This window comes from Rousettus aegyptiacus, unplaced genomic scaffold, assembly GCF_014176215.1.
Source record: "Rousettus aegyptiacus isolate mRouAeg1 unplaced genomic scaffold, mRouAeg1.p scaffold_m13_p_13, whole genome shotgun sequence".
In the NCBI taxonomy this organism is placed as follows: Eukaryota; Metazoa; Chordata; class Mammalia; order Chiroptera; family Pteropodidae; genus Rousettus; species Rousettus aegyptiacus.
The window spans coordinates 47,877,939-47,902,934 of NW_023416288.1; the positions used below are offsets into that span (position 1 = coordinate 47,877,939).

General features: G+C 59.7%; 2 long non-coding RNA genes across 2 annotated transcripts; one reads left to right on the plus strand and one right to left on the minus strand.

Moving 5' to 3' along the window:
* Positions 1 to 34: 34 nt before the first annotated feature.
* On the plus strand, positions 35 to 6,400 carry LOC118610734. Its single transcript, XR_004953990.1, has 2 exons — positions 35 to 2,571; positions 4,584 to 6,400. It is a non-coding gene; the product is annotated as an uncharacterized LOC118610734 (long non-coding RNA).
* On the minus strand, positions 3,264 to 3,939 carry LOC118610735. The gene is made up of 2 exons (XR_004953991.1): positions 3,855 to 3,939; positions 3,264 to 3,361 (listed from the first exon to the last, which is right to left on the minus strand). It is a non-coding gene; the product is annotated as an uncharacterized LOC118610735 (long non-coding RNA).
* Positions 6,401 to 24,996: the final 18,596 nt, after the last annotated feature.

Here is a 24,996-nt window from a genome sequence, read left to right on the forward strand (position 1 = left end):
TCCCGTCGGAAGTGAGGGCGAGCGGGCCCCGGCCGCCGGCACCGGCCCGAGGCCGGCCTCCGAGTGCGGACGCGGACGCTGGAGCCGGGCGGCGCCGCACCGGGCCCCGGCGAGACGGGGGCTAGGACGAGAACCAGGGGGTGCGTTTCTGGGCAGCACGAAGGTCAGAAAACGACCTTCCCTAGAGGGAAGGGACACACAGCGACCCCGGGAGGCCGAGGGCTCCTTGGGACCAGGCGTCCGAACAAGGCTCGTCCGAGCTGGCAGTCTGTCGTTGGGTCCTCGACCGCACACAGGTGCCAGCGTGGATTCCATAGCCCAGAACATGGGGATCATGGAGAAGGGAAAGAACCGTTTAGGTGGAAAGGGACCTCAAAGAAGCCGGGTGGCTTGCAAGATTGAGAACTGCGGTGCGCCTGGCTGCTGCAGGAGGAGATAAGGAAAGTGCTTAGGAGGCCATAGGCTGGAAAGGGTCGCACTGCCCAGAAGGCGTTAGGGACTTCGGGGCATTTTTCTGAAGCAGCAGGGAGTAGGGAAAGGTTTTAAGAACAGAAGTTACGCGGGGACACTTGTGGTTTAGAGAGGCGGCTCTGACCACCCTCCAGAGGACGCTGCGTAGAGACGTGTGAACTGGAGGTACCGACACCTGTTAGTCACGGTCACCGCAGTCCCTGCAGGAGATGGATTTGCTGATGTATAGATAGACGTGTGACGAAACAACTATAACTAACATTAATGGTAGCATCTTGGTGGCCGAATGAATGTTTACTGTACATTTTTTTCAATGTGTATGTACGTGTGAAATTCTTCAAAATGAAATGTTCAAAAATAAACATGCCTATATTAATGAGTAATGATGTACTCATCTATAAAATAAAGACAAAAAATTTGAAAACATTTTGGATTCAGCTGTGTGTGATCACTGCAAAAAATAAATAACATAAGCTTGGCAAGCAAACTCTAGTAATATCCTCCGGATTTAAAATCTGTGCACACCTAATCACCTTTTATCGGGTTTTGAACTGTGGAAGATAGAATTCCTAACTTAGAAGATGTTTCTCAGGGTGGTTTCACTGGTGATCTTGAAAAGGATGCTGCAAGAAACCAATTTACAAAGATAAAACAATTTCATAGATATTCTATAGCCATATTATGCTTGATGAAAGACATCCATCCCAGTTATAAGCCACCTAAAACAATTTCTGAAGGACACGAGTCTAAACTTTTTTGATCCGATACTCATTGGAAAAATTTTTCAGCATGGACACCAAATATTTGAAGATCTTGATAAATGACTGAGTCGAGGTCTGGCAAAGCCATTTTTCTTCTCTACTGACAAATACACTTTGACTTTTCAACCTCTTTCTAGAAACCTGGTGAAGGTGGAATATCGAAGACGTTGTAAAACGACGTTGCTTGTGTCCAAAATGCCCTCCAGCGGCTTCTGGCTTGCGAGGGCTGGATAACTTTAAACACCTGTCAGGAAAGCCATACTGATCTAAAAGATAAACTCAGGGAACTATTATGAGACATACTGAGTGAAGGGCTCCTAAGCCAGAGCAGTTCCCATACCCTCATCTTGCACCTGGGCTGCATTTGGGGTGCGCGGGGAGCGCGTGCACACCTGCGTGGACTGCAGCGAGGACCGCGCAAAGCGTCCCTGCCAGCGTCGTGGGGGGCTCTGCCTAAACGAAGCCATTGCCAAGTGTAACGTGCATGAGTGGATATGGTTAGACCTGGAAAGACCTAGCGAGCGCTTACAATTTGTACATACCTGCCGAAACTATTAAAACCTTCCTTTTTGTTTTTGTTTTAGTTAAAAGCGAATACGGTCGCCTTCCTCTTCTGTCACTATCACGGACTAGAAATTCTAGGGCCCCACCCCCAATGCAAAACAGATTCTGCAAAAAGCATTTGTCATATTGCTGGGTGTTAGAAATTAAATCTTCAGGGGATCAAGAAAGAAAAAAGACACCCTGAACAGTAAGTAGTGAGCATACAAGAAGGGCAGGGATTCCCTGAGGACAGGCCACCCCCGCAGCAGTGCTAATAGGAGCAAATTCCTGGGCCCCTGCTGGGGAGAGAGAAGATGGACAGGAGGCTCCCAGATGAAGCCAGAGATTCTGGAAGGACTTCCTCAAATGACACTGCCACGTTTTCCACAATTTAAGATCAACCAACTACGAACTTACAATGATCACAAAATACACAAAGGAAGAAACCACTATAATTGAGAGTCAAAAAAAAAACAAAAAAAAACTATAGATCGACCTCCCCAGGACCTCAGACACTGAAATTATCAGAAAAGAAAATAGATGAAGCATTGAAGGAAATACGAGATGAAAGTGAGGAATCAAGACGAGACTCCACAGTGACCTGAGAGCCCTTCGCTTCCCTTTCTCCAGACCTTCCCCTTCTCGCCATCTCACCCCGACGCCATTAGGACGTGTCGGCGGTGACAGTGCTGGCCCAGGTCAGAGACTCAGACCCCATCCCCCGTAAGAGGGCTGCCCAGAGGACGTCAGAGCTCCACGGGGTGAGGACTTCATCTCTGTGGGTCGGCAGGCCAAGGTGAGGAGTCCGCTAGGCAGGGGATGGGGGGTCCGCTCGGGGGCAGTCCAGTATGTACGTCGCAGTCTGGGCAGATTACGAGGACATCCCCCCAGGGTGGCGTTTTTGTGCCAATGGCAATAAGAGAGGAGAGGAGGTATCTGAAAGACGCAAAGGCTTGCAGGAATGAACGCCTCGGCCCGGGTAAAGCCCGTTTGACTGCCTCTGCCCTCCGGTGCTGGCCACGTTTTCCCACGGCTCCCTCCCCCACCTCAAGGACCCTCCAGCTCACATCCGTTGATTCACGGCTCGCCAACCAACTAATGTTCTTCCTTATCCGTGTAGCCGTGCAGGAATAACAGGACTGTGTAAAACGGCCTGTCGTGTTACAATCAGGGCTCAGCCTTCGGATGGGAGTCCGCCGAGCAGGTGCCGGCACCGGCAAGTGCTGCTTCCTGCTTATGGCCTCCGTGTCCCCTCTCCCTGTTCGAGAATCCTGCAAGGGCTCTGATAACGCCAAGGTCGCAAGACAAACGACCTGTAAGACCCATGGTCTGGGAATTCCGCCCCCACTCACCGCACCTGCCACCCCGACCCGAAGCTCCCCCTCCCATCCTGAGTCATGAGGCGCGCGTGAAACCTCAGACACTCACACGCCCCTCGCGCGGACACTGCAGAGCTGCGCAAACTGGAACAAACCTGACCAGGCCGAGCTCGTGCGTGACATAGTTCGCCCCGCTCGCTCCGCCGGCCGATAAATGCTCCGTCCTCCCGCAAAGTGCTCCGAGCATCCCATTTCCTCCGCTGTTTCCTGCAACGGCAAAAGCGGAGTTAGGGAAGGAGAGGGAAAGAGAAAATTCGTTTTCTTCCCTTTTTTTTTGATGTATCGCGTTCCTACTGGCGAAGAGGCCCCCAGGCCTGAGCGTGGGGAGGGAGGACAGGAGCGCTGGGCTCCGGCTCCGAGACCGTGCGTCCGGGCAGCAGCGGCGGCCCTGCCCCCGGGAGCCCCAGGCTGGCCTCGGCCCACGGCCCCGCGTGGCGGCCCCGAGAACAGCCCAGTCCTGGGGCGGCTCTCCATAAGTCCACGTTTGTGTATTCGATTATTCGCGTGTGTCAGTAAGGACTCACGACTTAGTGGGTCATGACCAGCATTAAAGAAAAGCTATAAACCAGTCTAGAACAATAAAAACCATCAGGGCGTACTGCACACAGCCGGAATGCTATTTCATGAAAACTTTCACTTCCCGTGTGACAGAAAATTAACGGAACCGAGGCCCTGGTCCAAAGTGAGCTTGGACGCTTACGCCTCGATCCTTGGCTCGGGCTCCTGAATGAAATTAATTGGTGACCAAATTGGCCTCGTTTCCAACACTCCACACGCGGCATCCGGCCGCACCTCCGCTGTCACTCGGCGAAGGAGAAGGAAGGAGCGCCCCGTCCTCCAGAGGCCAAGGGGCCGATGGAGCCGGTAACGCGGCGGGGAAGGGCGCCACCTGCAGGCCGCGCGGCTCAGGTCACCGGGCCCTCTGGGCCAGTTCCTGACGTTTTAAAGGAGGTCATTTAAAGCCCAGTGGGCTTCACTGGGATGGTGTAAGAATCCACCGAGTAGCCGAGATGAATGTGCTTTGAAATACAATCGCTACCCACGGGTAAAATGGGTTTTAAAAAAGTTAATGTCCAGCAATTGCGACACTTGGTTTTCGGAGTGGTAAAACACACAAAACATAAATTTCCATTTTAACCATTTTTACATGTACAGTTCAGTCGCGTTAAATACATTCGCGTTGTCGCCCAGCAATCGCCCCGTGCAGCTCCAGAACCTCCCGTCTTCCCAACGATCAGGGACCTCCGTTCTTAAAATCGGAGAGTAAAATTCACCGTTTTTAGTGTGCGATTCTCCGAGCTCCGACAAATGCGTTGAGCCATATAACCACCACCCCAAGCAAGATATAGAAGGGTTCCAATTCTCCCCAAATTCCTCCCCTCACCCCCACCCTAGGCAACGACTGACTGCTTCTACCTTTATTTTCTAGGATGTCATATTAGTGGACTCAGACGACATGTCACCTCTTACGTCTGGCTTTTTCTGAGGGTCACCTGCGTTGCCGGGTGGCTCAGTGCTGAGTGGCAGCCCACGTCGAGACGGGCCCCAGCCTCCTGATACGCTCTCCAGCCGATTCGCGTTGCGTCCAGCTGTTGCGACTGGGAATGAAATGCCGCAAACGTTCACTCGCAGGTTTTCGAGTGGACGTGTTTTCACTTACGTTGGGCAAATAGGGGAGAAATCGCTGGGTCGTACGGGGGGTGTATGTGAACCACGAAAGCTGCCCAGCTGGCTTCCCACGTGGACAGTCGCTCTGACTTCTGGCCAGCACTGGGTACCGCCGTGCCAGATTTTTAAGCGTCCTAGTAGGTGCGCAGCCACATTTCCTCCTGGCTTCCTTGGCATTTCCCTCGCGTGACGGAGGACGTTGAGCACCTTTTCACGTGCTTATCTGCCACCCACAGATCCTTCTTCAGACCTTTTGCCTATTTTTAAAGCGGGTCGTTTGTGTCTTATCACCTTTTGAGAATTCTTTTCACGTGACGGATGCAAGTCTTCGTCACGTGTGTTTTGTAAACAATTTCTCCCAGTCGGTGGCTCGTATTTTCCTGTTCGTCAATAGCTTTCAACGGGCAGAAGTTTTTAATTCTGATGAAATCCAATGTATCCATTTTTTCTTTAATGGGTTGTGATTTTGGTGTCCCAAGTAACCTTAGCCTAACCCAAAGCTGTAAAGATCGTCTTCTATGTTTTCTTCACAATGTTTTAGGATTTTCGTTTTTACATTTAAGTCTATGATCCATTTTGAGTTTGTTCTTATGATAGTCCAAGTTATGGGTCAAGATTCATTTCGTTCATTAATTTTTCTTTCTGCTGCTAGAAGTGATGCTTGCTCATCGCAGAAATTTTAACTAGAAAAATGAATGGCATTACCCAAACCCCGGCATCAGTGACGATCACTGTCGACCTATCGGCATCTCTTAGTAAATATATGTCTTAAAGTCTCTTTTAAGACTTTTCCTTATTGCTGAAATAAACATGCTTATTGGCGATAACTAACAAATACAGGTGAGCAAAAGAACACGGGGAAAACATCCTTCATCATACTCCTGAGAGACGCTTGCCCGTATCCTTCCAGACGTTTATCTCTGGAAGTCTGGATAGGCATTCTTGTACTGCCTAGATGGAATCTAGTCAGCAAACTATTTTACAATTTAGTTAACTATTCCATTGGCTGTATTTAGAAGGCGTCCTGTGTTTTTCTGTCGCACGTGCTGCTAGAATAAACAGCCTAGTCCATACATCTTTGGAATTGAGACTTTTTTTCCTTGGATTAGAGCCCCAGAAGGGTCATGCATGAATCAAAGGCTATGAACAATGTCGATGTTTCTGAAGGGCTGGCTACAGCCCCCTAGAAAGGTTGGGTCAACTTGTGCTCTCTCGAACTGTACTTGCGATTAAGACGTTTTTGTGTGTGCATGGTAATTTGATTGGGGAATCATAACATCTCGGTTTCAGCTTTCGTCTGTATCTGATTGCCGTTGAGGTTAAGCACGTTTTGCAATGTTCACTCTCCTTCGTAATGGCCTCTTTCATGATTTGTCTGTTGGTCCTTTTACCTATAACATAGTATCTCTATTAGTCGACATACTGAGGCATATTCACCTTCAGATAGGAGACATCACAAAGTCCTGTCAGCCTGACATCATTTCCTGCTTGGTATAATGTGCAGAAGAGACAAGGTGAATGTATTTCTATCAATCTTTGTATTGTTGGTCTCTTGATGTCTTGAAAAATAAAAAAAAAGAACAAAGTAAAATTTTTGACCTTTGAATGTTCAATTACCATGCCAAGTGTTCGAGACAATTAAGACATAAATTTTCTTTATATAGGATCTTGTCCTTCTTCACCCATGATTGATACCTCGGGCTGAAGTGGCCTGGTGGCGTACAAAAGAATCATCTCGAAGAAAGCAAATGTTAGTAAAAGATGGGTTGTCAAATACGTTGAGAAAGAAAACAACAAAGAGAGAACATAATTTGCCTTTCTTAGATGTCCTGACAATATCACAGTAGGCACCTGACATCACTCGAATTCCCTCTTGCTGACTGTCACGTGTGAGCCTTGGTGACGGCACCCACAGGCGGCCGTCAGCACCGCGTGTGGACAGCTCCCTGAGAAAGGACCTATTTTCCAACGTGGGCCGAAGTTGTCATCGAGGATTTAAGCCTGTCTCACATTCCTGGGTAATACGCGATGCATTTTATAAACAAACATAAGTGGTTAAAGGCCTATTAAGTGATGAACAATTGAATAAATGCTCCCAAACCAGCCGGTCTCGTTTCTAAATATTGCCAACCACTCTGGTGATGAGGAGGAGGAGAAGGATGGGCACCCAGAGAGCTTGTTAGTGTCGTATGAAGGGCCCTCGAATAGCAACATTATTATAACCCTTTAGGGCAGTGGTCCCCAACCTTCATGGCACCAGGGACCGGGGCTCCTATGAGCATCTAACGCCTGAGGATCCGAGGCGGAGCTGAGGCGGCGATGCTGGCGCTGGGGAGCGGCCGCAGAGACAGGCGAAGCTTCGCTCACTCGCCCCGCCGCTCACCTCCTGCTGTGCGGCCCGGTTCCCAACAGGCCACAGGCCGGTACCAGTATCTGGCTCAGGGTTTGGGGACCCCCGCTTTAGAGAATGTCCAGAAATCCGAACAAAAACATCACCGTGATGAGTCACCACATTTACCCAAAGGGAAACAGAGCGGGAAGAGGACAAGTTCAAAGCGTGCAGCGTGGGAATATTCTGCCTCAGGAAAACAACATTCCAAACTGCAGCTTCATGGGGCGGATCATTCGAAAGGAGAGCTCGATGGGCGGATTGCATTACGAAGGAATTTCTCGGTCAGGAAAAAAACATACATACTTTATATTTCTTTTAAGTAGCAGCACTTTCTGTCTATTTTAAATAACCGAGTTAACACACTTTTCATGTCACTTATCTTCCAGTGCACCAGCACCAGTATCTTAAAAGTTATTTGAAACACAAAATCTAATTAGTCTTGTATTCTCTTTTATTCTCACACACGAATTGTTCATGGGTTACACAGCGAGGCGGGAGGGCCAACGGGGACACACACTGTTCGTCACTTTCTACCCGAAACGTGACTCGTCAGACGTTTATCTTCTAGTATTTGATGAAAGATGCACATTTTTCTTTTCCTCCCCAGTCAGAATGTTTTTTTTTTTTTTCCAGTAAATTTCCTGTTGGGAGAGCAGGAGGGCTGATTTATGGGAGCAGAAAAGACCCATTTTCGGCCACGTAAACAGAGCGATATGCTTGTCACGCCTGAAGTCTGTGAACCCGCTGATAATTTGTGAATTTAAAAGATAAGCCTGTTTGGACGTCCGAGTTCTCAGCTTAACAGTTTCCTTCATCTAAGGCTGACGTCCTCGTTCAGAGACCCAGACCAGCAGATGTGTGTCTAAAACAACCCAGAACAAAACAGAAATGAGCTTTGGGGACTGGAGCCCCTGGGCGCTGCAAAGTTTATGCATTTCCAGCATTTCCAGGGCACGGTGGTGGCCTTTTCCGCAGGGCGGGGCTCCCAGGCTCATTGGCGGGACCCCGAAGACACAGCTCACAGCAGCTGCTCAGCGGCGGCGCGGTTCCGATGCGGTTCTGAAGAAGCCCAAAGCTAGACAGACGCCCCCCCTACCCCCCACAGTTGCGCGATGCACCTCGCGGAGTGGGGCCTGAGGCCGGGGCCTGCCAGAGACGGCTTTGCCGGGGAGGGACAGTCGCGCCGGCGGGTTGGCCTCAGGAAGCTCGCTGCTCCGTGCAGCGGGAAGGGCGCCCGGCTCCTGGGAGATGCGGCATGGACTGGCTGGTATCACAAACGAGGAGAGGCTGAGATCACCTCGGAAGCGAGCTTCTCCGGGGTTCGAAGGTAAATGAGCGCGCGTCTGGATAATGTTGGAACGGCTTCGCGTCCCCCTTGATTTTGACGCTGCCTCGGATGCAAAATGCTGTCATTTTCCTCGGCGCCCGGCGGGTTTATTGATCTAGACAGACGAGAGCGCCGAACGACGGAAAACGACTCCGACAGGCTTCCCTTTCATCTCCAGCCAGCGAAGCGTCAGTACGACCTGATCAGAACACGGTGGAACAAATGAAATCACTTTCGGTTTACAGCGGCCCTGGAGGCAGGAATCCCACGGGAACCTCCCCCCTCCGGCTCCCCAGGTTCTCAGTCCCGAGAACCTCATTCGAGAGTCGGAAAACCTCGAGCCTGAATTCCCCTCCATTGTCCTTCGCTACTGCCCTTTTGCAACCAGTTTCCACGCAGGCGATTGATTTCTGGTGACAGCGTCCCGTTCCGCCCTGAGGTCTACGCGGTCTGGGCACCACTTGCTCCAAGGGGCCCAGCCTCCCCGCAGTCGAGGAAATAGGCTCAGGGAGTGTGAGTGACCAGGGCAGAGGGGCGAGGACCCAGTAAGGGCTGGGTTGCCACGAAGCAGCCCCAAGCTGGCGCGGACGGTGACCAGCGAGCCCAGCGGCCCCCCGCCTTCCTTCATCCCTCTGGCCGCTGTGTGACTTCTCTTCCCTTTGGAAGCTATCCCTGATGTTAATGTGACCCGATGTCACCGACTCGGCTTGTCTTACAAAGACTCCTTGTTCAGGCGCAAGGCATGTGACTTGTTCCAGAGGCGTCAAGGTAGGGACGCAGCCCAGGAACCTGCCCACACTTCCCAAAGCGAGATGGCCTGGATGTCGTCGGAGAACCCTCTACGGGATCACCCGGCCTGCCCCTTTGGGGACGGAAGGGTGGCCCAAGCTTCTGCATTCTGCAAAGACCCCAATGGTGACAATCCCCTGGCCCCCAAACTCCCTGAGAACCAGTGCTGGTGTCCCTTGAGTTTGTGAGGGACCAGGAAATTGGTCAGAATCAAAATTAATAGCCATGTCTCTTACTTCCCAGATTCAGGTTTATGGAGCATTAATAATAAAGCCACAAATCCCTGGGATCAAGAAAATTCTCACCAATCGGTGGTAATTTGTTTCTTGCAGAACTAACACTTTTTCTAATCAAATGTTGGGATTTGGTACTTTTTTTCCCCCTGTGAGGTTGTTTACTGAAACATTTGTTTTTAGAAGGAGTTTGAGTTCAGGATTAGAGAAGTCCTATGACTTCTTTAAAATGTTTTTTTTTTTTTCCCCAGTGGGATGCGTTGTAAACCTAGTGAGCCCAGCGTCTTGGTGGTGTGTGGATTCCCCCCGCCTGTCGCAGGGGACAGGTTTTGGTCCCAGCACGCTGCCAACGACACCAGCCGGGCAGGCGATCCCAACGCATGCCGCTTTGATAATTTCCAGAGGAAACCGAGAAAGCACGCGAAATGCAAATACAATATTGTTTATGATCCGTTTGCACATTATTTCCCCAGTGTGAGCTCGTTAAACACAGCCCTGGGCCGCCTCGGGCAACGGGGCGCATATGGCTCCGAACTCCTCTTACAGCTGAGATCAGAATTGAGGGTTGAGCCGCTCCTCGCCCTGCTGCGGGGGAGGCTTGACGTTGGTCAGAGACGCCCGGCGGCTCGCTGGTTTGCTCAGAAGTGCATGCCCAAGGTTGCCGATACTGCCTGCCCTGTGGTGCACGCAGGAGTTGGCGACCGTTGAGAGCGGCTAATGTTCTATCGAAAGAGACCGTTTGAGCCCAGTTTTGTGCAGAGCAGACGGCCCTGAGCCCCTTCTCGGCCACGGCACCCGCTTAGCCAGCGGGCACTTGGAGAGGGGATCCCCTTGTGTCCCCACAGGGCGGGGGACCCCAGAGAAGGGAGGTGTGCCTGCTTTCTCCTTTCCTCCCTGTCTGTGTCTATTCGGACACGCAGGCGACGGCGGTGCGGCTGCTTTCAAGCAAGCGGTGGTTGCTGACTCTGCTCGCGGGCAGAGCTGGACACCGCCCGGGAGGTTTCCCCGCTAAGTAAAAGAGACAGAGCAACTCAATACGCGAGGAATCTCTATCTCGGTAAACAAGATGGTGCTTGACATCTCAGGGGAGTGCGGGGTGTGTGCGCGTGTGAGCTTATTGGCTGTTTCTCTTATTCATTCTTTTTTGCCTTAAGGGACAACTCTCAACACCGCCTTGCCACGGAAACCCTTTAAATGCGAAACGCTGTGTTAGTACAAGCCGAAGGCGCCCAGCGAACGCGGAGCGCACTGATTTTAAGTGGGAATGGCTGCGGGCCGCGGACGCTGGTCTGGAGGGGCCCCCGGGCCCCCGCGGCTTCCTGGGCAGCCGCGCAGCTGCGGAACCGACCCTGGGGCCTGCTGGCTTCTCCTGCGCAGCCATCGACCTACAGCTGGAGGAGCCGCGACACCGGCCCCAAGTCCTGGACGATTCTTACCCTCCCTGCGGGTCGCCCCTCCCAGGAGAGCGGCGCCCGCCAGGGTCCTAAGGGCGCACTACACCCACAGAGTGACAGGACCACACCGGCTTCCCCACGGCGCCCGACACCCACGGGGTGCCCTGAGTGCCTCCTCTTCCCGTCACGGGTCACACCTACGGGGGTGGCGCGCGCCCTCCCCCTGCGACGTGCCACTCAGGCCGCAGGACCAGCGAGCGGCGCGGGTCTCCAGGGAAGGGGGCGATGCGCGCCCGGCCGCGGCGCCTCTCGGTCCGGGCAGCGGGGCCCAGCGCGCAAGGGCTTCACCACTCTGCCCAAACAAAGGTGGAAGGCACCGTGGGACGCGCACCCCCACACGGCGGGCGGGTCCTTGCTCCGAAGGCTCCCGACGTGCCATCGAATCCTTCACGGGCGCCTATCAGGTGCCGAAACAGCGACGCTTTAAACGCACCGAACCCCCTCCTCCCTCACGCGGCACTGGCCACAGGCCTGGGACGGGTACTCAAGCGCCTCGGGCAGGCGGGGTGGCCTCGAGGGGACAGGCAGGCATTTCTCACAGAGCGGGTCCCCGGCCCGGCCCCACAAACCGAGTCCTAAGGCGCCTGCAGACAGAGCGAAGGCGTGACGGCGATGTCCACTCCAGGGTTTTCCTGCCACAGCGATGCCCAGGTAGATGGTCGCAGGTGACAAGGGGAGGGGCAGCCCGCGCTGTGCGCACCCCAGAGCGCGCCCCACCATCACCCCCCCACACACACACTGGTCTCAGCTCGGCTCCTGCAGCCCCGCGGAGGGAGGCAGCCGTGACGATGAGGGCCGCGTCGCCGCACCTGAGGAGGCCACCTGGCTTCCTGCTGCCTCGCTGGGGACCTGCCTGAGAGGCGAAGCGGGGCGCGACCACCGTGGGCCACACAGGACAGGCGGGCCGAGCCTCTGCCTGCGGAGGGCAACTGACCGGGGCCGCGCAGGCGGCGGAGGGACCGCAGCTGGGGGTGGGGGGAGGAGGCGAAGGGCAGGCAGCACGAGCCTCACCTGCAGCGAAGTTGACGCTGACGCCCATCCGACCCCGCGGTGACCCGGAGAACGCGCCAGGCGAGCCCGGGCCGGGGTGGGGGGGTGGCTGGCGCTCCGGCCCCGCTGGGCGCTCTCCTTCCCTGTGGCCCCGGGGCCTCCCCGGTCCGCACGTGCGCGCCCCGCCCCACGTCCCGCTCGGCCGCTCGGGGGCCCTGGCGCCCTGGGCCTCAGGGAACAACCTGCCAAGTGTTTTCCTTCTCTTTTTCTGTTTTGCGCCATGAGAAACGCAGAGGAGAGCCGAGGACGAAAAGAGAAGCGAGCCCTGTGGTGGAGGGGCTGCGGCCGAAGGCCCCGGCGCCTGCCCCGTCCCGCGGGGTCCCGCGGGGTCCCGCGGGGCGGCTGGTCGCCCCTTGCCTTCCCGCGCTGACGCGGACGCTGACGCAGACGCACCGAAGGCCCGAGTCCTCCACGCGCCCCGCGGCGACCAGCGCGCCCCGCCCAGCAGCCGCGCCAAGACACCTGTGTCTGCCAGGTGAGGCCGCCAGCGCGCTGACCCCCGGGGCCAGAGGTCTGCGTGCTCAAGGCCAGGTGGCCACCTCAAGCGGAGGATGAAAAAAAAAGGCTGCCGAAGCCGCGCGCGCCCAGCGGGAAGCCCTGGGCGCCGCCCCCGGGCGGCTGTTCCCCGCGCCCACCGTCAAGGTCTTCTTACGCTCCCTTGGGTGCTGAGACCCGCTCATAGTAGCTGCTTCGTGTTTAGGTGACGGTTTTCATGTACAGCAGTTGGTTTCTCTACCTTTAAATTACCTTTATTTGAACTTTAGGTAATTAGTCATAAATAGGAAATATACTGTTTTTTTCTCCCAAAAGTACAAATGGTCACAGTGAAACTCCAACCCCCTTTTTTGTCCCTATTCTGACATCGACAGGGGCCCCGCAGTTTGACACCAGCCACCAGAGCTGGGTTCAGAGACACGGGCTGAAGGGCTCAGTCCCCCAAAAGACTGCCCACTTCACACAGCAGCCATTAGTGGGGTCCCCAGGCCACCCACACGTCCGCCCCACCCCCCGTCCCTGGAGGTGACAGCGGCCCGGACGGGGATGCGTGGCGGCCAGTGCAGAGCGGGGACGAAGATGGAGGTCCCGGCTGGTCCGGCTTGCGGTCCTGGATGTGCGTGGAGGAAGCCACAGATCACGCACGGCGCATGCGCGGGCAGGTACGGACGGGGCCGGGCCTGAGTCCAGCCGCCACGCGCTGCTGCCCCGGCGCGACCAGCCTGTTCCTTTCCTGCCCCCACCTGCTCCCTCTCGGAACCCGCCGCCGAGCAGCCCCCTCCCCGGCCGTGAGCCCCTTCTGGCCATTCCGTCCTAACAGACCGCTCTTGGGAAGCTGCCCGGTGCGTGGCCTCTGCGCCCCGTGGGAGCATTGCCGAAGCCCAACCTTGGCGGGGGGCGCCCTGCGCCCCGAAAAGCAGAGCTCGCAGACAGCGGATTTGCACCAGAGTTTCCGTCGCCCCCACGCCAGTCGCCCACTCCTTCGGGCTGACTCAGTCAGAGCAGAGAAGAAGGGGGCGTGAGCGGCGAGAATCCCGCCGGGTGGGCACCCCGCACACCTAGCAAAGCCGCCACTATTCGAGGGCGCGCGGGGCCCTCGCAAACGCCTCTCGCAGCGAAGCACCCCGCGTCTCCCCGACAGGGTCACCTCTCTCCCCTGGGCCTCTGGTCGGGTGGGGGCAGAGCAGATTCTCCCGGGCCCCGCCCCCCGCCCCCGCGACGCAGCGCTCCGTAGAGGGCACTCTGCGCTCTGCGCGATTGTTCGCGGACCTTCAGCCGTCAGCGTGATGGACAACGCGGGCTATTGATTTAGTGACAACTATCACCGCCAGGAATCGATCTAACGTTTTCATTACACTAAAAACGCTTTAACAAGTTCATTCGGAATTAGGCGATGGTGAGGATCGGCTCCGATCTGATCGCATTCCCTGAAGCGGGGGGGTGACTCATAGGGGACCTTCTGGGACAAAAGCTCCCCCGCAGCCCAGCCTCCTGCCGCATCCCCGCCTTCCTTAAGGAGACGGGAGACGCCTCCTTCTATGCTGGGCCTTTCTGCTCAGCACCACCCCGTGTGGCTGCTGTGACAATAGAGGCCCCCTCTGCGCCCTGCTGTCCCTGTCCTCCGGCCCGGCTTCCTTCACCACCCCCGTCCAGCAAATGACCCTCAGTGGCTGCCCTTGAGAGCCGCAGCCTCCTGTCTTGCTGTCCTGCACGTGGGCGCTCAGCATTTGCCACGTGGGGCTCCGCCCTTCCTGTCCTGGGTCCCAGGGTGTGGGCGTCAGGGGAGCCTGGCTGCTTCCTGGCCTGGGCGCCCTGGCCTCGGGTCCCCTGCGTGACCATGGGTGACACCGGTGTTCATCGGCAGGGAAGAGCATTCAGGGAGGTGACGGGAGCCCGGCTCACGAGCACTCGGGGAGACAGTCTCTCTGTCTGGGCCCGTACTCCGGGCGCCGGGCGCGACCTGGCCGGAGCCCACCAGCTCTCCAACTGCCATCGGCCCCGGTAGAGCCGAAACGCCCGCCTCGCTGGCCTCGGTGCCCCCTTCCTCCCAAGCCCAGGTCCCCAGCTTGGCCTGGGGCACGGGGCCGGCCTTCAGCTTTGACCCCCATCCAACCGGGAGGGCGGCTGGCCACTCAGTTACTCTGTGATGGGACCGGCTACACCATTTGTGAGGCCCAGTGAGAACCGAACGCGCAGGCTCCTTGGTGAGAATCCCGAGGCAGGGGCAGCAGAGCGCTAAGGCAGCCAGCCCTGCGGTGAGGCCGCGGCTGGCGGGAGGCGGAGGGCTCTGGGGGGTCCCGGCCAGAACTCGGCGGGGACGCGGGCGCCGTGGCAGCCTTGCCACCCGCGATTCACTGGTCAGGACGAGCAGGACGGCCTGCCGCACCGCACCCGTGGCCAACACACCTGTAAGGATGTGCCGCGGCACGGTGTCTGTGTGGCCGGTGACGTCGCCGTGGACAGCCACGTAGACCCGCCCTCCTCCGCCGAACGGGGACGAAACCATCCTCCCCGCGTTCCCGGCACGGGCTGCCGGGTCTGCGAAAACACCGGAACAGACAAAGGGCGCAAACCGGCTGTGCCCGGCCACCCCAGACTCTAAGCTCTAGGCTCTTAACTGATTCGAACGTGAGGTTTTCCAAACGGGTCCAGGGACATGTCTGAGCTTCGCGGGCGGTGGCGAGATGATCGCCCCTGTCGCCCAACTCCTACCCCTCAGCCCCATGATGCACTGCTGCTCCTCATGTGGTTGGTTCTCCAGCTCCCTCACAGAAAGTTCTAGACTTGACCCCCTGCCGACCTTGAACCACATCGTGGTGGTTTCCACCCACATAGCTCTGCCCTGTGCCTTGTGGAAGTAGGTGCGTGACTAGCAGCCCATTCTGTGCTTGTTCCGGACGCTTCCTGACCTCGTCGAGTCTCACAGAAGAGGAATTTGGCGCTCAAGAAACGTCGGATGCAGACTTTCAGAGCAGTGAGCTGAGAATCGCGGCGGAGGCCCGGTGAGCGTTAGACGGCGTTGAGGCGGTGGGATCTCCGGTTCCGCAGGCCGGAGACGCGTTTTCCGCGGTCAGTGCCGGCCGCGTCTGACCACGCGTCTGACCACGCGTCTGCCACGCGCCTCCCGGAGTCGACAGCGTTTGCCGTGTGGACGCCCCCCCCACTAAGGGACCGAAAGGCCACTATTGTCTTGAACACCGAGGATGACAGAGGGAGGCTGGAGATAAACAGAATCCTAGTGAGTCTAGAACGTTCCCTGGAAAACAAGCGCGGCGTTGCTCCTCCTCGCTGAGACGCGCCCGCCGCACGGGTGCCGAGTGACCGGGCTTCGGGGACGGGACGCGCCTGGCGAGCTTCCTCTCCTCCGCGTCCGTCCGTCTCTCGGCCTGGCTTCCCGTCAGAGCGCCTGCGAGTTGTTAAGAGGAGCTCTTCTCCCAGCGATTCCGATTTTAGACCTGGAAAATGTAATCTGGGTTAAAACTCGATGGGGAGTCGCTGGTGGACGGGTTGCCGTGGCGACGGGCGGGGGAGGGGGCGGCACGGTCGCGTGTTCGGGTATTTGCGTGAGCCTCGGGGCCAGGCTTTGTCTTAGCGCCAGCTGGTGGCCTCCTCTTTCCCGCATCGCCCCCACCTGCTGCCTCCCCGACTCGCTGCCCAGAGCTGAGATTAGTGTGGGGGGGCGGGCATTTCCTGGGCTGGCAGGCCGGCACGTCCTTGCGAACCCTGAGTTCGTTCAGTGACAGCGTGGCCAAGCGCCTCCCGGGACAGGTCGTGCCCTTCCAGGCCCCGTAGGGCGAGTCTCGGCTGCGAGTCTCGGCTGGTCTGAGGTGGACAGCAATCTGGCTCTCCTGCCCGAGGCGGGGCTGGCCGGCCGCGGCCCGAGTGGCTGACGCAGGCGGCAGGGACCCGGCAGGCCGTCCAGGACTGCGCTCCCCACGAGCAGCCAAGGACGGGCGAGGAGCCTCGTGTGGCCCTAGACGTGGGAGTCGGGGGGTTCAAGCCTGGAACCTCAGACAGCGTCTTGCACGTCACCACTGTGCTGAGGACATAAAGCTAAGCATGTCACAAAGAGGCAGAACCGAGCTGGGATGTCAGCAACGTCCTGACAAGCCAGCGTCGAAGCCGCTGACCTGGCGACGTCCTGACCGGGAGACGTGAACGCCCCGCTCTGCTGAGCTGCCCCGCTCTGCTGAGCCATGCTCCCCACAACTCCTGAGAACATAACCGTACTTAGAGATGAGGCCGCTAAGGAGGGTCAGTTACAATGAAGTCTTTGCGGACCCTAGTTCTAACCCGAGGGCCGTCACCAACAACCAATGGATTATAATCAATAACTCGCAATCCACCAGGACTGGCGTCCTTACGAGGAGAGGAAATCTAGACGTGGACGTGCACAGCGGAAAGGCCGAGGAGAGAGGCGTCGGAGTGAATCTGACCCGGCCGATGCCTTGACCTTGGACCTCCGGCCTCCGGAACTGGGACAATCGGTCGCCCCACCCGTGGTGCTTTGCGATGGTGGCCCCAGGAGACGAATACAACGCTAGAGCCGACGCAGGCTTAGCAAGCACGGGACATCTCCCTGACTCGAAATGGCTTCGACAGCAAGGAGAAAACAATGAGGTCACACCTGGGGAGCCGAGATGCCAAGCGGCTCACGGTGGTCTGGGCACTGTCGCCGGAGACCGGGCTCCTCCGCTCTCCTGCCGGCTCCGCGCGCTGGCCCGAGCCCCGGGCTGGCTCCTCGCGGGGCCTCGAGAGGCTGGGCGGGCTGCCCCCTCTCCAGCTGCCTCCGGCAGGTCTCAGTTTGGGGAAAGGAGGGAAGGTCTCGTCATGTCTCATTGGCCAGAATGACGGCGACACGTGCTCGTCCCAAACCGGCACTTGGCAGCTGCGGGGCATGACTTGGGAGGGAGCCAGTTTTCAGACACGAATGGCCGCCGAGACCCGGATGTGAGGGGGGCTGTATTAGCACGGAAGACGAAGGCGGAGCAGAAAGGGTGGCGGGGTGCAGGGCCTGCCCCGACCTGCTGATCCGAGCATCACGAATCCTGTTGGTTTGATCTCCCCCAGTGCTCTTGAGCTCATCGGCTTCTCCGCACCTCCTCCCCCGTCACTACGATCGGAGCCACAGTCATCTCTTGCTGGGACTGGTGCAGTAGCCTAGCAGCAGGCTTACCTGCGTGCACCCTGGTCCCTTCTAGTCTCTTCTCTGCACCGCAGCCTAGATGGTCTTTGAGAAGCGCAAATTTCACCAAGTCTCCCCTTACTCGAAATACTTCAGTGGTTCCGCATGGCTTAGAGTAAGACACACGTCCTCACCTCTCCCTGCAGAGCTCTGCCTGCTCTGGCCCCCGCCCCCACCCCGGTTCTCCTTCTCAGGTAAATGGGGTACTGCTTTTATCGCCCCTCAAACTCCCGTTGCTAGGACCCAGCTCTCTGCTCATCCTCCGGGTCTTACCCATCACTTTCTGAGGGAGCTGCCCATCCTCCCTGGACACGGCCCACCTGGTCACAGCCCACCTGGACTGGGTGAGCCTCCCACGCTCCGAGGCCCAAATATAGACCGCGCACTCTCACGGGTCTGGGTGGGCGGGCAGGTCTGCTGGATGCACCTGTGCTTGTGCAAGGGCACCCCGCCCCGGGCTGGGGGTCCACGATGACTCCCTCGCACACCTGGGGCCTGGGTGCCGAGCCCCGGAGACCATTCGCGTCTGCCCTGACATCTACCGCCTCTCCTCCTGTTACCAGATCTCGCTCTGAGAAAGACAGGGAGAGGCAGGGAGGGCGAAGGGCGGGGGAGGCGGGTGGCCCAGCGGGGAGGGGGCTCGCCCTCTGGCAGGCAACGTGACCCGCCAGCCCCCCCATGAGGCCCGGCTCCCGCTGCCTGCGCTAATAACCCGGAACTCCAGTGGCTGGAGTGAAGGTTTCAGATTAACATTTAAATTAACGCCGGACTAGAATTCCGAGGCCCAGGTCGCCGTGCGTCTGCCAGCTTACTGTGTGACCTGGGGCAGAAATCGCAAATGATCTTTTCTCATCGCGCTGCCCCCCTCCTTGGGGAGGGCAGGGCCGCAGACCTGGAGGGCCTCGCCCCCTCCCGGCCAGTCCTGGAGTCCCCCGTCCAGGTGGGCGGGTCGGCCCTGGACCTGAGCTGTTCTGTTGGACCAGCGTGAGTGGCCCCTTCCTGCCCCCGGGGGCTGAGACTCCAGGAAGCTGGTGCCAGAGGGAAGAAAGGCAGACCCCGCCCCGGCCACCCTGACCACCCTGACCACCAAGGGCGCCATCGACCGAGTCACGCCAGGGGGCGCTTCTTCAAGCCGCCGTCCTTTGCTGGGCCTGTCTTGGTGCTGGGGATTGAGCCAACGGGAGCGGGTGCGAACCCAGGACCAGGGAACCCTGGGTGGGCATGCGCCGAGCCCAGGTCCAGCCCCACGGGCCCGGGGAGCCGAGCGCGCCGCAGCCCCACGGGGCCTGAAACGCAGGTCTGCAGATACAGCGGGGAGAGGCCCAGGCCCCTGGCTCCCGGCGGGTCGCCAGGCCAGGCTGGGACTTAACAGCCTGGGCTCTTCGGCGGGGACAGGAGGGGCCGCCCGACAGGGGGGCCCTGCCAGGCAGACCCTGCTCTCTGGGACCCTTCGCGGGGGCCTGCCCCTCCCTCTCGGCCAGTGCGGCCTGGGCAGGGGGCCGCCTTGCTCCTCACGCTGGCCACTTTCTCCTCCGCTTCCGAAAGACCGGTTCGCGCCGTCTCCCCTCTCAGGACCCTTCCCCCTGCACTCCAGCCCTCGGCACTCGGCGGTCAGCCTCGCCAAGCCTCTGCCTGCCACCTGTGAGGTACAGCCGGCGCGCCCCCGGTAACGGTCCCCCCGTTGGGACAGCAGATGCAGGACCATCTTTCCTGGCTCCAGCCCTGGGGGCAGAGGGTTCGCTTCATTCAGGAATCGAGTAAACGGAACCGTGGTGCTGAGCCATCTCGTACGGCAGCGGTCCCCAACCTTGCCAGCACCCGGGACCTGGGGCGAAGTGCGTCCCCCAAGAGTGTGGGCGCGGCGCCCTTCACTGGGGATGTGGGGGGCCTGGCCGGGGAGGCGGCGTGTGGCCCGGCAGACTGTGTGGTGTGGGTGGCCATGGCCGTCGTCGACCCCTCTGGCAATGGGCCGTAAACCTTCCTGCGGGAGGGGCCTTAGGGAGGCGGGCTGCTTTCCTGGGGTTCCCCGGGACCCGGAAGGACTGAGTGCCACTCACTGGACTTACCGTTCCGTGCTAGGTAGTCACAGTGGCCAACTACAGCTCACGAGGACCGAGCGTCGCCTGGCCAGTGAGGGGCAGAGTCAGGACAGCCACCACGGCTTGTCTGGCCCCAGGCCTGAGCCCTCACTCTGGGTGCTAGAACGGCGGCCAGGGCCGCTGGCCTCTGGGGACACCCTCGTGGGCCTGCACTGGGTGCCTCGGGAGAGGCTGGGGGCGGCCAGGCACGCCGGGAGCTGTCCGCGGCGTGGCTCGCCGTGGTGTGGGCCGGCCCGCATCGTCTTCGGTGTGGCCGTCCATCAGCAGTCACATGCCGATGTGTGATCGGGAGATGGCAGGAAAATCAGGCCCCGGTCAGCGGCACCCGAATCCGTGTCGGGCATTTAAGGGGTGCGCCGTTTGGGCCCAGGGTCCCTGAGAAACGGCGCTTGGGGACCACAGAACGTTCGGGCCTCGGTGCTCCAGGCGAGCAGGGCCCCTCGGGGCGCTTTGCACTGGGCCGTCCCCCACTGCCCCCTCGTGACAGTCAGGGCGAAGGCGGAGAGTCCCGGATCAGCATCCTGCTGAGCACACTGAGGCGGCCCTCCCTTGCTTCCGGTGGCTGAGGATTCTCAGCTGGCCGCCAGGCCTGGGGAGAGGGACAAGTCAGCCACGCGGCCCACGGGAGATGAGCTTCGGGGGCCAGCAGCAGCGAGTCTCTGGGAGCGGGCCCAGATTCACACCAACCTTTCCCATAGTGTGGGGGCTCCTCGGGTGTCCTCGACGTGGCCCAGTGGGCGCCAGGGTCTATGAGAGGCACGGAGTGTGGCAGATTGTAAATGGAAAAGTAAAGCCTATGTGGTTTTTTAAAAAAAAAACCCAAAGAGTGCGAAAGGGTGTGCAAAGGGACTCGCTCCAGTCGGCTGGTGCGGAAGCCGCCGGAGGCCGGAGTACGAGAGCCGCGGGGTGTCCGGGGACATGGGCTTGCCGACGCCGCAGCCGGAGCCGCTCAGACGGGGCCTGGCTCTGCACTCCCGGTGGTGACAGGTGCGTTGTGCCTCGTTCGGCATGCAGGGCCCTGATCGATGAGGTGGAGCGCAACGTCACCAAGGCTCGGCAGAAGAAGGTCAAGGTGGGCTCCTTCCAAATCAGCCCTGACGGGCACACGGGAGAGGAAAAAGGTATCGGAAAGAAATTACGTGCCAGTGTATAATTGCGGATATGGGCAATTACCAACCATTTATCCAAACAGCGGTTGGTCTTAATCTTCTAACCTTTCTCTTGTTCAGGGTATCAGCTCTAAATTGCTTCTGAGTCCTGGGGGACCCAAAGTAATCTTTAAGCTTGAAATTGAAGTATCTCTCCCAGCACCTAAATTTTGTGTCTTGTCAAGTCGGACGACATCTCGGCACTACTGTTCATCAGGATAAAAATAGCGCGTCAATGGTTCCTGGACAAGGCCAGCAGGGTGCCCAAAGCAGCCGCACGGGCTGCCTAGGGAGGCTCAGAGGCTGGGCGCCCCCTAGCTCCCCCCAATAACTGCAGAGGTTTCCGGTGGGGTCAGGATGCAAGAAGACCCATCTCCAGGATGGACTGAGGCCCTTGTCTGGGGACGGGGCGCTTCCGCCCTCCAGGGAGACAACGTGGAAGTTTCTGAGCATCCGATGGTGGCGGAGGGGAGTGGGGGTGGGCTCTCAGGGGGCATCTGAGAAGTCAGGAGGGCCGCCATGGGGCCCCTGTGAATTCAGGCTCCGCCTGCTGCCCCCGCCCAGCTCTCGGCTGGCGAGTGCTCAGAGCCCAGAAGCCAGTTTTAATGTCATCCTAAGCGAAACATCATTGGAAAAGTCCTCCCACAGTGTCCTCTGCGTCCCTGGGAGCTAAACGGAGATTGGTTTTGTGTCCCAGTGCGGGGCACCCTTGTTTTAGACCGGGGTTGGCCGTCTACTCTTTCACCTTTTCCTGTAATTGCGTGCCCATCGAAGATGATGGGGTGAGGGCTGGACGCCCCTTGCAGAATGCGGAGCGCGACGTTTAATTTGCCTGAGTTAGAAGGACCCCCCTGAAGGGGCCGGGGGTGCTCTTCCCAAGGTGGACGAGGGTGGGAGCCCAGGGGGCCTTTCTTGGGTTCGTTGCCCCCGAAGTTAAACACCAGGATCGCCGATACCGTCGCGGAGAGATGGCGAGAACCCCGGAACCCTGAGCACGCCCACCACCAGCTGTCACACATCTGGGTGCCTGCATCTGGGTGCCCCAGGTCCGCGTGGTCACAGATCCACAGGGAAGGGGCCGCCTGGTTCCTGAGCCCGCACCACCACGGGCAGGCGGGGCCCAGGAGGATGTGAGCTCGGCCATGAGCAGCTACGGAAGTAAATGCCGATGTTATCGCGGGTTAAGCAGGGGCCACCTGCCTGCTCTCAGTGCCCCTGGGGCAGGAGGAAGGAAGAAGGCTTTTCTAGAGAGGCTGCACGGTCTCGAGGGGAGGGGCGGGCAGGGCCGAGGCAGGGGCAGGACCTAGTCCCTGTGGAGGGGGGAAGCTGGCGGTCCTTTGCGCAGAGCCTGATACGTGATGGGAGCCTCTGAGGGGTTTCGGGTCTGACAGCCGCCTGCGAGGTAAATGTGGTCCCTCCTTTCTGAGGGGAGCATGAAGAGCCTGTTCAGTGAAGGCCGGTGAGTGGTGAGCAGAGGGCCCTCCCCCCTTCCTGCCCGGCCCCCCTCCCTCCGACTTGGGGGGTGGAGGTCAGCGCCCCTGCCTGCAGCCAGCTCACAGCACAGCCCCCAGCAGCTCCGGCTCCAGTACTTTAAAGAACCCGGGGTCTCCCCCAGGAAACCGGAGAGCGCCAGCTTCCGCCCACGCAGAGCCGGCGACCCAGACCCCGAGGCGCTGCTTCCTCCCGCCAGCGCCTCAGTGCAGGGGCTGGCGCGGGCTCGGGCCATCAGCTGCCCGCCTTGGCCAGGGGCCAGGCCGTGCCCCGCGCGGCGACCGCAGGCATTTCTGCCCTTCTGCTGTGAGCGCCAGGATGCGGCGCTCGGCTGGGTTTTCCGAGGACAAAAGCAGCACGTGGCCGCCTGGGCCGGAGACGCATCGGACGGACGCCGGCGGCGCGTCCTGGGCCCCAGGAACGTGGCTGCCCAGAGCCGCGACGGGACACGTCTTCCTGCGCCTTCTGCATTTTCTTTGCCTTTTTCGTTCTGTTTCCCCAAGGATGGGAGGGCCCCCTGGCCTGCCCTGCACCCTCGGAGCTGAGGGCGCGACCATCCCGAGCGGGGCCATCCGCTCGGAGCCACCCGAGCCGCCGCCAGTCTGGGGAGGGCGGGCGGGCGGAAAGGACGCGGATCAGCCGCTCTGGGCCAGGTCCTGCGGGGGGTCGTCGGAGGAGGACCGGCGGGGAGAGAGCGGCCCTGAGGCGCGGGCTCGGGAGGACGCGGGCGGAGGTGGGGCAGGCGTCCGAGGGGCCCGGGCGCCCTCCACGCCACACGTGGGACCTGCTGTCCCATCCGACACGTGCCCCAGGGCCGCGCGCGCCCCGCACGGCGGCTCCTGCCTCCCGCACACGTGGTCCCGCTCCGCGTCTCCGCCCGCCCCGCGTCCCCATCGGCAGCACTGTGGCCCGCGTGGAAGTCGCAGATCCAGCTCCCTAGCAGTGGGGCCCCAGAGCTGCTCGGGAAGACGGGGAGCCCCCGCGGCACTCACGGGCCCTCAGAAGGGAAACACCGGTGGGCTCCCACCGCGGGCCGAGGTGCAGCACCCATCATAGGTGGCCACATGCAGCGAGACCCCGCCAGCGCCCAGCTCACCCCGTGGGCCGGGGAGGCGCCTCCTGTCCTCCCGCTCGTCTTTGAGTGAGAAGGGCCCGTCCTGCCCTATCTGCTCCCACGCAGCCGGGATCCGTGCCCCTGTGGCCAGATCCTCTCCCTTTTTAGCCCCAGAGGTTTCTGGAAAGGCCAGGGCGAGACGGCAACGCTGGGGACAGGAGTGGCCTTCCACGCGCTGTGTATGAGCGTGCGTGCACACACACGACACACACGCATTGGCCTGAAGTCACCTTGCCACAGAGCAGACAGGGGCGCGGGCGGCTGTCAGCAGAGTGTGGTTAGGAAGGTGGGAGCTGCCCGAGCTGGCAGGCCTGCTGGGACGCAGTGGGGGCCACAGGCCACGGGGACTGCTGGCGGTGACCCCGGCGGGGAGGGGCACCTTTCTCCTGCTGCCTGAGCCAGGCTCCCGGTGGTGGGCGGTGGTGGCCCCGCGGCTCCGTGCCGTTCCCGGCGGCGCCAGCAGGGGGAGCTCTCCCCAGGGCTCCCGCCCCGGCGAGGCCTGGACGCGGGGTCGACCCCGCCCCCCACCCAACCCACAGGGCTTAAAATTCAGGCGGTCCCCAGAGCGTGTGGGTGGAGGGGCGAGGGGTGAGCAGAGGTAAAAGGGGCCGAGATAGTGTCCTGTCCTCGCGGTGTGTCCCGGGAGAGCGAGGCGGCTCCGCGCTCCGGGTCCGAACGCAGCCTCGGCCCACGGCGGCTGCCCCGGCGGCCAGAGCCGCTGAGGTTTGCATAGCGCGTCGCCCCGTGGGCGAGTGTGGACCGGGAGTGAGCACGTGGGTCTGCAGACGCCGGGAGGGTGCCCGGCCCTTGCTGAGCCCTCACGCCGGGGCGTCCCTCTGCCTGGCGGTTAGCAGCGTGGCCTGCAGCCTCTCCCACGCCCTCGCCGGGGTGCACTTGCTTTGGGGATCTTCGTGGGGACGGAGCAAACGTTTCCCTCCCCTCTGACTAGCGGGCGCATTCCGGCATTGACTGCAGAGCCTCCGGGCCGTCCACACGGTTGGGGGGGGGGGAGGGCGGGCAGGACGCTGGGGGAGAGGAGCGCGTGCACCTTCTGTCGGGGTTCGGTGGGTCAGCAGGTGACCGCAGTGGGGCGACGCCCCAGAGCCGCGCTCCGTGGTTTTCTGCACGCGCTGTGCGCGCTGTGCCAAGGCGCTTCACGCACGCGCTCTGGGGCTCGTTCTGCTTCCCACCCTGGCCGCAGGACGTCGCTCGCGGTGTCCGGCTGTCCTCTGTCCTTTGCCTGTGAGTAAGCGAGCGTGATCGGACAGCCATCTGAGAATTTGGGTCGTTAGCAACGGATAAAGGAGAAATCGGAGCACTCTGTTTTCTGACTGTGGACTGGGGGGGCGGGGACAGTATTTGAGGAGATGGATTTTGGTGTCTGACTCCTGAGACGA